General features: G+C 32.1%; 1 long non-coding RNA gene across 2 annotated transcripts; it reads right to left on the bottom strand.

The window, feature by feature from the left end:
• Positions 1–1,074: 1,074 nt before the first annotated feature.
• On the bottom strand, positions 1,075–12,202 carry LOC147405925 (uncharacterized). Of its 2 annotated transcripts, XR_015176178.1 has the most exons (4): positions 11,770–12,154; positions 4,044–4,204; positions 1,859–2,007; positions 1,075–1,757 (listed from the first exon to the last, which is right to left on the bottom strand). It is a non-coding gene; the product is annotated as an uncharacterized LOC147405925 (long non-coding RNA). The 2 variants fall into 2 exon arrangements; XR_015176177.1 differs by having other exon boundaries at positions 1,859–4,204; positions 11,770–12,202.
• Positions 12,203–12,997: the final 795 nt, after the last annotated feature.

Genomic DNA, 12,997 nt, shown 5'->3' with positions numbered 1-12,997 from the left:
GTTAAACACATTATATTAATATTTAATATTTAAAATATTATATTATATTATATTAATATTTATAGTTAAAATGTCAAAAACAATATAGTTTGAAGGCATATTATGACACTAAAAGACAGTCTATCAATTTTTTTTAAAATTTTGAGTATAATGGATTTAAACACATTATATTAATATTTAATATTTCAAATATTATATTATATTATCTTAGTATTTATTATATTATATTATATTAATATTTATAGTTAAAATGTCAAAAACAATATAGTTTGAAGGCATATTATGACATTAAAAGACAGTCTGTCAATTTTTTTTTTAATATTATGTCATATTATGTCAAAAACAGTCTGTCAATTTTTTTTAAAATTTTGAGTATAATGGATTTAAACATATTATATTAATATTTAATATTTAAAATATTATATTATATTATATTATTATTTAAAATATTATATTATATTAATATTTATAGTTAAAATGTCAAAAACAGTATAGTTTGAAGGCATATTATGACACTAAAAGATAAAAAACAGTAACTGGTATAATATAAGGGTATTCTGGTCTTTTTTCTAGAAGTCATGAGAAGTCAGTATGGTTCCCAAACAGACTTCCAGCACAAAAGTACTTCTGCCAGTACTTCACAGAGTTGATTGTCAAACGCCCTTTCCACACAGAATTACTTTTTCAGCTCCTCCATAGAGTACTTCAGCTCTTATTCTTTGGAAGAGTAGTTCTGCTCCTGGTATCCAAACAGGCCCTAGATTTCTAGAGAAAGAATTTATCTTTGTTTGATTGCACATTTGGAAAATGCATTCATTTTCCAATCCATATTTTGATTGCAAATTGGAAAATGACAAGATTTTCCAATTTCATTGCATATTATTATTTTTTAATATTAAATAACAGTGGTAGTACACTATAAAAGTCTATTTGTCAACTTTATTAAAAAAAAATTACCTGTGAAATACAATATATAACCTTGATGTGGCAAAGGACATACAAACTCGATTGAATCAATTACATCATGATAAATACAAATTAAGTAAACCTAAAAATTATGTAAGACATCTCCCAAAAAAGCAACATACAACCATTGAAAATTAGTATTGATTTTCTTAACTATAGCAAATATATATGCTAAAAGATTATAACATCTAACAATTTAAATACTATCCGACTTTCCTAAGCTTCTAAACAACCTATCCCCCTTCATGTCATTTGGTAAGCCAAGGAATATGTGTGCGAGTCGAGATCCCATTAAGGTGTCCTGAAACAATAGATAAAAACGGTGTCTACATGGCACAATTTGATTAGGAAATAAACACATTGGGTTGCATGAACGACTTGATTAGGAGTCCAAGGTGCTTTAAACACCAACTAAAACATGCCACATAAACACCTATCATATTTTATAGGAACAGGGCACCATATTGGTTCCTGAGTCCATGAATGATGCTTCTTGCTGCTCACCCTAGTAGTTAATCACCTTTAATATAATCTCTCGAGAGATATCAAGAACTTCATTAAGTTCTTTTTGCAATCTAACGATGTTAGGTCTCTCCATTGTTGTTGTCGTGCGTCCAACTGTAGATGTTAGTATGGGCATAGTTGCATCACTAGAATATTCGAAATGACGATTTCACTTTCTCTTAGAAGATGGATTTTCACGAGGAGCAACTGATGAAGATCTTGTTTGATGTGCAAGTATAGTACTTGTCCAATTGTTTCAAGCACCTCGTCTTGTATTTCATAAAGCCCTAACACAAAGGAAAATTTTCAAAACACACATCTAATTCAACGTATAATTAAAAGTACACAAATTACAAAAGATTTACATTATCGTATGTTGAGTTCTTACCTATATCTTCAATTGACGACATCTCTTGGTCAATTTCTTTTCCAATTGTGCATTGCTACCCATTTGATTGATCATTACCAACAAAAATGACAAGATCATAATAAAATAGGACGCACTTGTTACTGTAATCTTTTCTTGTTTAGGAGTTTCTAATAAAAAAGACAAAGAAATAATCAAGAATTAGTAACAAAAAAACTGAACATCTTTGCAATGCAAAACTCCTTTTGTACATAAACACATGCAAGTCTAACGTACGAATATACCATGATGCTACATATGCATAGAGAAAAAAATTTATCTTAAAGTTTAACATTTTAAGACATGCCTCAATATACTCCTTCCAAGCCTCATTATCTTCAATCACTAAGTATTCTTATCCCATCTAAAACTGCTTTGTTAAATCACCTCCCTTTCATGGAGATATCTTTTGGAATAATATTGTAGACCTTTGCAAGAACTTAAAAGAAAAATTAAATGATTTAAAAATTGAAAATAAGTATATTATGTATGTTAAAATTGGGATACAGTGAATTAGATTTGTAAATCAATATTTTAATTTATATTTTATTAGAAATTAGTATTTTATTATGTGTGATGACAAATAGACATTTGAAATAAGTAAACAGTGCATAGTGATTGAAAGAGCAAAATAGACAAATTACCAGTTTTCAACGGTATATACCAAACAAGATTCTATGAATTTAGTGCTTAATTTAATGAATCCAACACTATTCAGGCAAAAAAGGAAATAGAATTGGAATTATCAGACATGAATTGATGGGTGGTAGACCACATGTATGATACAATGCTGGCGCTCTTTTAGGATAAGTCAATGATGTAGTCTATTTTATATTTTTAGTCTTCCTACTTCAAGTAATAAATAAATTATTGTTGATAGATTATATATCAAAGAAAACCAAAAGTCAATGATGTAGTAGATCTTCCATTACTTTGATTATAAGCTATGAGCCAACACAACTGAAATAATTGCAAATGGTGAAGTTAAATGTTAGTTATGCTCATTTCTATGTAAACTATATTGTTTTACCTACTCTAACACATGGTAGAGTGATATGATAACCGTTTCCACACGCAATATTGTTGTATATTGTAGTATAATGACTTATTTATCCTGTTGAATACATGGGGAACTAGAACTTTAGAATATACGAGTTCAAAAAAAAAGTTAATGGAAAAGAACCCACAACCATTTTTGGTAAACTTCTTTTAGAGACAGAGCCCATCATTAGTAAATGCCCTTAATTGTTCTACAAACCATGTTGATGAGAATATTTTGGACAACAAGGTGGTTTCATTTCTAGAATAGCCTCTCTTTTTTAAGAAATGGGATGCTCTAATTAACCCATGGTATCAATTGTTAGTGAGAATATGTTGGACAGCAAGGTGGTTTTATAAGCAAGGTGGTTTTATAATTATGTAATTACTACATTGGTGTTAGCAGTCATGTAATTAATACATTGATATACTGTTAGGATGATGTGGTAGGCTTCTAAATTTGTTCTTATTCAAGCATCTATTATTGTGGTTTCAAGAGATGGAGAGGGTGGAGGGAAAGGGAAAGGGAATATGTGAAAGTGAGCAGCAAACCATGGACAAACACCTCTTTGTGTGATAGTGGTCACTCTCTCTATCTCATACACTAACAATAATAATCTCATCTTCCCTTCTCTTATGGTTGCCAAACATTCAATTACACAGCCATATTGAATCATTAGGTATGTTGTTTGTGCCTTATTTGGATATTTTGTTGATGCGATTAAGTGTAAACACGAAATCCTATGGTTGGGATAAGATACGTATCCCAAGAATACATGATAGATCTCTAAAGATGGTTGTCTTTAGGTTAGTTGAATGGAGGAGAGGTCACATAGGATGTACGAAAGGGGGAGGGGGGAGAAGAGGGTGTGGTAGTGGTGGTGGCTATTATGTGTTCGGGTGTATAGAGAACAAAATTGGGGTTGAGAAGGTACTTGTAGCATAGAACACAATGGCGAGTCATAAAGGAAGGAGAAGGGAGGAGAAGAAATGAGCTTTTGATGTTAATGGTTTTCAAGAAGTAATGATTTCAAAAATCTTGAACTTGTACTTGCCATGGTGCTTGGATGGTACGAAATTGTACACTATAAGATAACCAAATAACAAAACGAGCATTAACTTTAATCACCTCAATATTCTGTCTCATGTTTGCACCTGTAGTGCCTGAAGAATAGTAGTAGGTATTAGACGGTTTGCCTCAATATTCATGGCATTTGGTGGTGCTCGAACTTGATTCAATAGTTCTGATTGTGTTGGCATCTCAACTATTGATCTTTACTTTTGCTTCACCTACATTTAAATTTTTATTATCAACAATCAATCTATATATTTGCTGTAGCTTATGGTTGAAATCATAATGAAAATAATCATAACCATGTTTTTAAAGATTATCACAAGGTTAAAGGTACCCAGGAGAATATGTAAATATCAATTTTTAGTGAAATATTTTAGACCTTTTTTGCCAAGCAATGAAATAGTTAGAATTATTATTATTGTTATTAGTCCTTTCGATCATTGAGATGCATGATATGCAAATACAGCCAAAAGATCGATTGAACTTTTTCTGTGCAATGAGTGGCATTAGAGGAGCATGAAATGATGAAAAACAAATATTTTATGAAACTATCTTGTTTCAAAGCATTAAGAATAAGATGAATATATAATATGGCAAAATTAGTAATTATGCATGGATCTAACAAGTTTCTAACCTCCCAACTAATGAATCTCGCTAGTTTGTATAATTCATTTTTTTTTTTGTTTTTGTTTTTTGCAAGACAATAAATGATATTCTATAAAAGTAGCAATTTTCACATATATATATATATATATATCCGTCCCCCCTATATAAGAGCAATGCTCTCTCTATCATGCTTTTAAGAAATTTTTTTTTATCAGTCATGTATTTCAGATGATTAAAAGGGACACAATTAAAAACTAATATCTAATCCTCTGTTCTATTGCCACTACTACCATCGCCTTTGTAATGACCTGAAAATCTTAATATGTGTCTCAGGGAAAGAATTTTAAGTTTTTTATGTTGATTTAAAAGTATGGATCCTTAATTTCTAATATTTGAGGAAAATTAACTTCACCAATAGATTTAGAAGGGTCGAGAAACATTCTTTAGCCTGTAAGCACGACTTAATCAAAAGTCGATCGAAAAAATTATTAAATCCTTGAATTTTGCATCAAGTAATTACCAAATTGGTAAATAACATTTTAGAGATATAATTTGAGGTATCCGATCATGCCACTAGATTCGTGTCGAAAAATACTCGAAATAGAGTATAAGAATGTTTAAATCGGCATTCGGAAAAAATAATTACAAAAATGACGCGTACGTCCCAACTTTAGTTATAAATATCAGTCCTTAATTAGAAAAATATGATTTTTCTTATTTTCCTCTCCAAACAAAACTCAACCTTTTCCCTCGAGATTTGCAATTTAGATCTACGCCAAACGAGAATGATTCAAACTTTGCCACAAGAACGAAAGTTGTTCATCTCGTCGAGAGTTACGTGTGGATGCTAGGAACATTGATTTTTATTGGAGGAAAATTTTTGAAATTGGTCGGAGGTGATTCTTAAACTCCGTTGAACCGTAGAGAATAGTTCGATGTAAGTTACCTTCCCTTCTACCTTCTAGTCATGCAATAATTTCATAGAAAATCCATGCGATTTTCGATAGATCGATTCTTTCATTATATTTATACATATTTGAACGTATTAGATCATGCTTGCAAGATTATTTTTTATTTATTTTACTTCATTTGACGTATTTGAAGTATTTTATGTATTTAATGAGTAGTATAAGGTTTGTATCAATTTTTGTCAAATTTCGACGAAAAATCAACAATTCAAAAAAAAAAAAAAAAAAAATCCAAATGTTGAGTTTAGTTCCAATTTTTAATTGTGTTGATTCCATATAATATGTATACCCATTTCCTACTTTTATTTCATTAAAAATATTTAAGTAATTTTTAATTACTTTAAGTTATTTAATGAAGTAAAGGTAATACCCTCCATTTCGAAACGCTGGGAATGATTTTAAGATCCAAATCTCATCGTATCAAAATATGATTTTTGGTTTCAAGAACAAAACGTAAAATTCAACGTTTTCGCCTGATTTTCAAAACACGATATTTTAAGCGTTCCTTTGAATTAAGTAATAAAAAATTATATGGTGTTTCTCATGTTGTTGAAGGCTTTCATGTACAAAAACCCATTTTCAATTTCGACAACTTTGAAAGAATCATTATTTTTACACTTAGCCAAATTTTCACAGATTTTCAGCATTTACGTCTTATGATTTTATTGTGTTTTTCCGAATCTTTCGACTCAATCAAAGCCAGCGAATGGAATTGGTTGATACCTTATGAGTTTCGAATTACTTTAAAAATAAAATTACTTTGATAAATATGTAGGAAATTAGAGGATAGATTGATCGATTTGATTGATGGATGGATAGAGTGAACATATGTTCTCGACTGATTGATGGGACAGTGCCTCCAATTCTACTTAGTGGCCATGCCACGTAAAACGTGATAGATTGATAAAGGGATGGGATGGTTAATGGATGTAAATGACAAATGATTATCACTGGAGGGCACTACCAGACCTTTTTTGTATTTTCGATTAAAAGAAATGATATACTATATACAAAATAAACTATTTTGTTTACCAGAAAAGATTCGTAGAAAACCCATAAAAAGTGACGCGTTGCTGTGTATCCGGAAGCGACGAGTCAATTTAGGATAACGCTAGATGTCATATGCTCTTTAGTAGTATGGGATACCTTAGAGCATATTATAGCTTATGAGATCTGGGAATTTCTCCTACTTATTTTCTGGGGAACGTTGTATGTAAAGACGACTTATATATAGTGTAGAGGCAGGCGGGGTTCACATGTATTGTCTCTTAATAGACTTCGACGCGAGAGGTCTCCTGAGCTAGTTAGTGATCATTGTTAGTCTGTAGTTGTCAAACGGTCGACTTCACCATTAGTTGAACTTAGTATTGGGTTCTTGGTCAATGGCCAATCTGAGCCGGATAAATGATCATCCAACTGTGGTATGCTAGACCGGCCACAAAATCAGATTATAACGATGAGATTCCACGTCGGATTGGAAGTCTAGAATAACGAATTGCCTTAGCCGAGATGGTTATATCGACGTATTCCTCTGCTCTTTTATCGACTACACTGCCGTGTTTTTATTATGTATCTTTTCCTTATTTTGTAATGTTGATAAATGTTTTCATTTGAAAGATGCATACGTTACTTTAAATGATAGAAATGATAGATTAAAAACTTTTATAACTATTTACTAAGTATGTCTAGACATTTATCGTATATTAAATTATGAAAAACTTTCATTTAAATAATTGTTCTAGTGATTACTCGTGCTTGTATGACTCGTTGTTAGAATGACGTTCATCCTACTGAGTAACACTCCCCTATTACTTACCCTATCATTCATTTTACACATTATTCAGCTATTGAGGAGCCGTTCTTTGAAGAATCTTTTGAGGAGGTCATTGAGGGGGATCAGATTGATGTCTTGCCACCGCCATGTCGAGGAGGTCTTTGAGGAGGATCAGATTGATGTCTTGTCACCGCCATGTCTTTGAGATTAGTAGAGAATCCTAATGACTTTCACTTGTAGATAAGAACGTGTTAGTTTAAAAAATTTTGTAATCTAATGTATTATGAGATTGAGGATTTTGATGATATCAATGTTTGGTGATCGTTCCGTTTATTTTTAGACTCTTGTATAGATGTTAGTCAAATGTTTATTCCGCTGCGTATATTTTCTTTTCCATAAGTATTATTACTTGTGAATATTCAAGCAGGTTGTGTGATTGGTTACCTCACACCTCGAGATTCTGATTGATGAATCATAGGGATTCGTGTTGGGATTTCGGGGCATGACAAACTTACACACCCAACAAACATAGAAGTGGGGAAATGGCTTTCACCGTACCTTTCAGAAGAACCAAAACTCATGTTGTTAATAAAATTAAGACTGAAAGAAAGACCAAACATTTAACAGGGTACAATGTATCTTAAAAGAATCCAAGAAAGAAGTTTTGGTCATGGGAACATTATACTATTTACAAAATTTAGTCATTTATGCACTTTCATTCTTCATATTGGACTTAGTTTTTTGTCTTCCACTTTATGAGCAACTATACACATTATATGCCTTTAAATCAACTTTTTCCATGTTTTAAGGAAAAATTTCCAACAGACAGAACTCGAAGGTACTGATAAAGTAATCACTCACACGTTGAAGGGACCACATGCCCCACAATTAGCACATTAAAGCTACCTTTGCACTCTACAATTCTGATTTTTGTATGATTTTGCAGGTTGGCATACAACACAAACCAACTGATATGAACATAGAGACCCCACTTTTATTCGCATTTTAATTCAAATGGATCCCACCTAAGCAGGAAGATGACATCCAATTGCAGTAAAAGCATAACCAGTGAAAACTAATCCCTACCATTTACCATCCAACTTTGCCTTGGAAACTATGTTAGCTTCTTCTTATTTATCTTTTCTATAGAACTGAGCATTTTCCAGGATTTAATTTCATTTGATGGCAACCAATATTCTCTTACATTGCAATCGATTGTCTTATTATATCGAGTTATTGTTGTTGTTGATGTGGAGTCAACACCTTTATGAAGATTTCTATTTCAAACCTCTGGATTCCATTGTAATCAGAATACCATAGAACAGGTCTTAAATCTTAGGAACTTTTGTGCTTGCAGTGTTAACTATATTCCATCGTTACATGTGACTTTATTCCATTGTAATAAAACCATCATAACATGGTGTATCTTTACATATGACTATATTACATCATTGTAATCGAAACCTATTACCTTTTTTAAAAATCGTAGGAATTGACTTGGAGTCAGTTTAGTCAAGGCAAGCGCCTCAAGTCGGGGCGGACCAAAGGCGCCTCAATGAATTAATTTATTTAATTAAGATGCTAATTTCAGGTTTGATTGTATATTTTTTAGATACAAAATAAAATGTATTTGGAAAGTTCACATTTTTACCATTAAAAATATTGAATTTTACATTTGGTGATTTTTACTCAGCCTAAGTCCGTTAGGATTTAGTTGACTAAGGTTGAGCCCACCTTTTAAGGTTTGATTAGTGCTCAACCAAGCCTAACCAGAACTCATCCATTGATAACCATAGTTGTTGTTCTGTCGTAGCAGCAACAACACATATTGTTGGCCTACTTTTACTTCCTTTTCTTCCCTTCTTTTTAGTCTCCTTATTCATATTTACTTTTTCTTTTACTATTGATTGTTCTTCTTTTTGAAATGTTGAATACTTTAACTTGTTTGTAAAACCTCACATTTATAAATGTTATAATTGTAAAATATCTAAAACCGACCTTTCACTATTTAATTTTTTAATTCTATTGTGTCATACGTTACTCAAGTATGTGCCTCACCATGCGCCTTTAGTCCTTAACTACACTGCTTGGAGTTTCCAAAAATGATCAAGATGTGATGCTACTAAAATGAAAAAAATTATAGAATCATTCTGTTAATTTTTAGATAGAGGATAATATCTTAATAAAAAAGAACATTGGTTTATGTGATTACACCATTTGGTTAGACAAGACACATAGTGGACAAGTCTATTTTGATTAGAAATACAGCAAATTAAAGGCAATGTCAGAATAAGATCAGAACCTACTTCAATTCAATACTCTATGACTAAAACCTTTAGCTTTCATAATAGGTAACAAAATTTTAGCATGTGATATGAAACAAAAGCATTTGGGTTAAAGATAGAGAAATGGCAATGTGTCAATTCAATGATCCAAATACATTCTCAGCATAATCTAAGATCTAACCCATGGACCTTCTGGTTGAGTGAAGTTGTCAACCAATTTTATTCCTTTTCCTCTTCTACCCTTCTTTTCAATAATATCTCTCCAACTTTATTATCTTTCCTCTCCTCCCCTTTTCCAACAATAACTCACCAACTTTATCGCTTTTATCCTTTTCCAACAATACCCCTACAACTTTATTGTCTTTCCTCTTTTATTCCTGAACGCCAAAGAGGATGACCATGTCTTAAGCACGAATAAACTCTAGTGTATATATATATATAAGATAAATACTAACGTCTAAGACATCATGGGGACATTAACATTCTCCACCCCATTCACTTTCATAATACCCATATCTAGTTTGTCTTTTAGTGAAAGTGACAATTAGTATCTTGGTCGTTTACATAATAAAAGATTGTTTACATATGAATTTATTAACATTTACTGCAAACAAGGCATTTAAATCCAAAGACTAAAATCCCATTAACATTTGTTATGTAAAAGAAAACATACCCTTTGTCTTTTTACTAAAAGACAAAATGGGCAAGGGTATTACTGGAAAATGAATGGGGTGGAGAACGCTAACGTCCCCATGAGGTCTTCGACATTACCATTCCCTTATACATATATATATATATATATATATATATATATATATATATATATATATATATATATATATATATTGCAAAATGAAGAACCACATTGTAAAAACACCAGAGATACGTTGGTAAAGTTTTTGGGTGATAATATTAAAGACCTGAGTTCAAATCCCGCTAGCACCAAGTTACTAAACCCATTAAAAACAGGTTTATCAATAAATAAAAAATCAACACCAGGTGGTCCAAGTGTGGTAGGAAACCAATAAAATGGGTCTTCCTAAACATCAACAAAATGAACAATCATAGACCGCAAAGAAGATGAACATTTAAAGAATCATTTAAAAAGATTGAAGAAGGTGAACAATGTTGATGGTGTGCTTGGTTCTGAGACACTTCATGAGTGACATGTTCCCACGACATCGTCGTTTGCTGAGATGGCATCTTATGATTGAGCGACGCGGAGCCACAGGACAACAAATGGGTTTGAGACACGTTACTCATGACGTGTCTCCACGAAATCGTCATTTCTGAGATGACACCTTATGATTGAACGACATAGAGCTACAAGACAATGAATATGTGACATGAAGGTGCCCCAAATAGAAACCCTAAAAGGAAATGCACGAGTACGAGCAACAAAGAGTGTCACATGTTCAAGCACATGGGAGACATCATAGCCAGGTGGTGTTGCATCATTGCGTAAGAAAGGAATTGGGTGAGGGACTATATTGTATGTGTACCAAGAGCTGTATTGTTGAGCGTAATGGCCAGCATGGCCATCTCTCCAAAGGACACCTTGAAGGGAGGATTTTTTCCTAGCATTGCCCCTAGTTCACACCTTATCCATCTATTACAAAAAAAATAGGGATTTATAATTCTTGAGAATGAAATGGACTCCAATATACCCTAAACTTGGCCAAACGACTTCGACGAGGGTATTTTAGAAGACAACGATGCAATACAATGTAGATGTGTCGTTGACGGAAATCCTAGACGATGGAGTTATGTTTTTAGAAATTTGAAGGGCAAAATTGGACAAATGGTAAAACAATACTAAAAAGGTATTTTTGGGACAAAAATATTGTTCATTTCAAAATGCTTTTCTTTCGCATAAATTAGGACATTCTGTAAATTTTTAATCATTTTATGAGATGTTATACAGGATAGTAAGTGAAAATTTGGTAATGACAACCACTTCTCAATTAAAGATGATCTAAATGCAAGATTCCATAATTAATATAATCTTCTCCCTAATTCTCATCTTCATCTTTCTCCATTTCATGAGAGTACACATATAAAACAGTACAAAATTAATAACAACAATTCAATCAAAATAGAGAGTTTTGTTATAAAAAAAATATGATTAATTAAAATTTTAAATTTACCTCCACAATCAATTGTAGATGTAGTCTTCCCAGATCCGCCCATTTTAATAAATTTCCCAAACCACCCATCCCGAATTAAACTATAATCATAAACTTCTGATAAACAACCATTCCTTGATCAGACTTTCAATCGCCACCCTAAGACTGGAACGAGAGTCTGCTGGAATGATTTTCTGTTCAATTTTATACACTAGTGAAAAGGAAAGCAACGGCACCGATTTGTTTCAAAAGGAGTGCCCTAATAACTCTGCGGCTGTGATGCTCCGTGTCTCCATATTTCCTTTGGTGCGAAGCGAATCTTGATCTAATACATCCTCCTCTACCCAGTTATGGTGATTCAACTATCCAATCAGTTGGTTTTCTTTTTAATGCTTGAAAATTGGTCAAGACGATCATCATTTGGGAACGGCCCCTTTTATAGGACACGTGGGATATTTTACCCCTGACGTGAATCCTTGCACACGAGCATGAAAAGCAATTTGCAACACTGATCTTTATTAGGGTCCTGAAGGGAATATTAATAAGGAAAAATTACTTAATTAACCTTGACTGAGGAATTTATTTTTAAACACCCCCTAATTTTGTTCAATAACTTGATAGTTTATTAGTAAAAAAAATTCTTTCTTAAAACCCCTTCACCCGCTTTCAAATTGGTGAGATCCATGATTCAAATTGTCAAGATTGACAATTCAAATCTTTGAGATCAACCTTTTCAATCGTCAAGATCAATGAATATAAAACATCAATCATTGATATCAAGATTTCAAATTGTCGAGATCTGGATATTTGATAGTGAATCATTAAGATCAACGATTCAAATTGTCAATATTGACAGTTTGAATGATTGATTTTCAATGATTTAAATTGACAATCTCGACAATTTTAATTTGACTTTTTATCGAGGTAAGGGTAGGGCCGGCTCAAGCATAAGGAAGGTTAGGTTGTTGCCTAAGGCCCCACTCTACATAAAGTTCCAAAAAATTAAAAATTAAATTAAAAAAATCTTTAGAAATCCTATCACAGATAAGGCCCAAAAAATTCTTAATAAATCATGTTTTAGATAAAGCTCAAAACATAAAACTAGGAAAAAAATCTTATAAGTCCCGTCCAAATAAGGGCCCATAAATAAAAATAAAGTCTTTTAAATCCCTTTAAAAGGTCCATCTATCTTAAGTCTTTTAATCTTTCCATTTAGTTGGTTTTCTACTTCGACTTTGTATTTAAGAAA

Source organism: Akebia trifoliata, chromosome 3 (assembly GCF_017979445.1).
Source record: "Akebia trifoliata isolate Shusen 1 chromosome 3, ASM1797944v1, whole genome shotgun sequence".
NCBI lineage: Eukaryota > Viridiplantae > Streptophyta > Magnoliopsida > Ranunculales > Lardizabalaceae > Akebia > Akebia trifoliata.
Note: the sequence above shows the minus strand (reverse complement) of the source record. Positions and strands in the feature narration are given on the sequence as shown.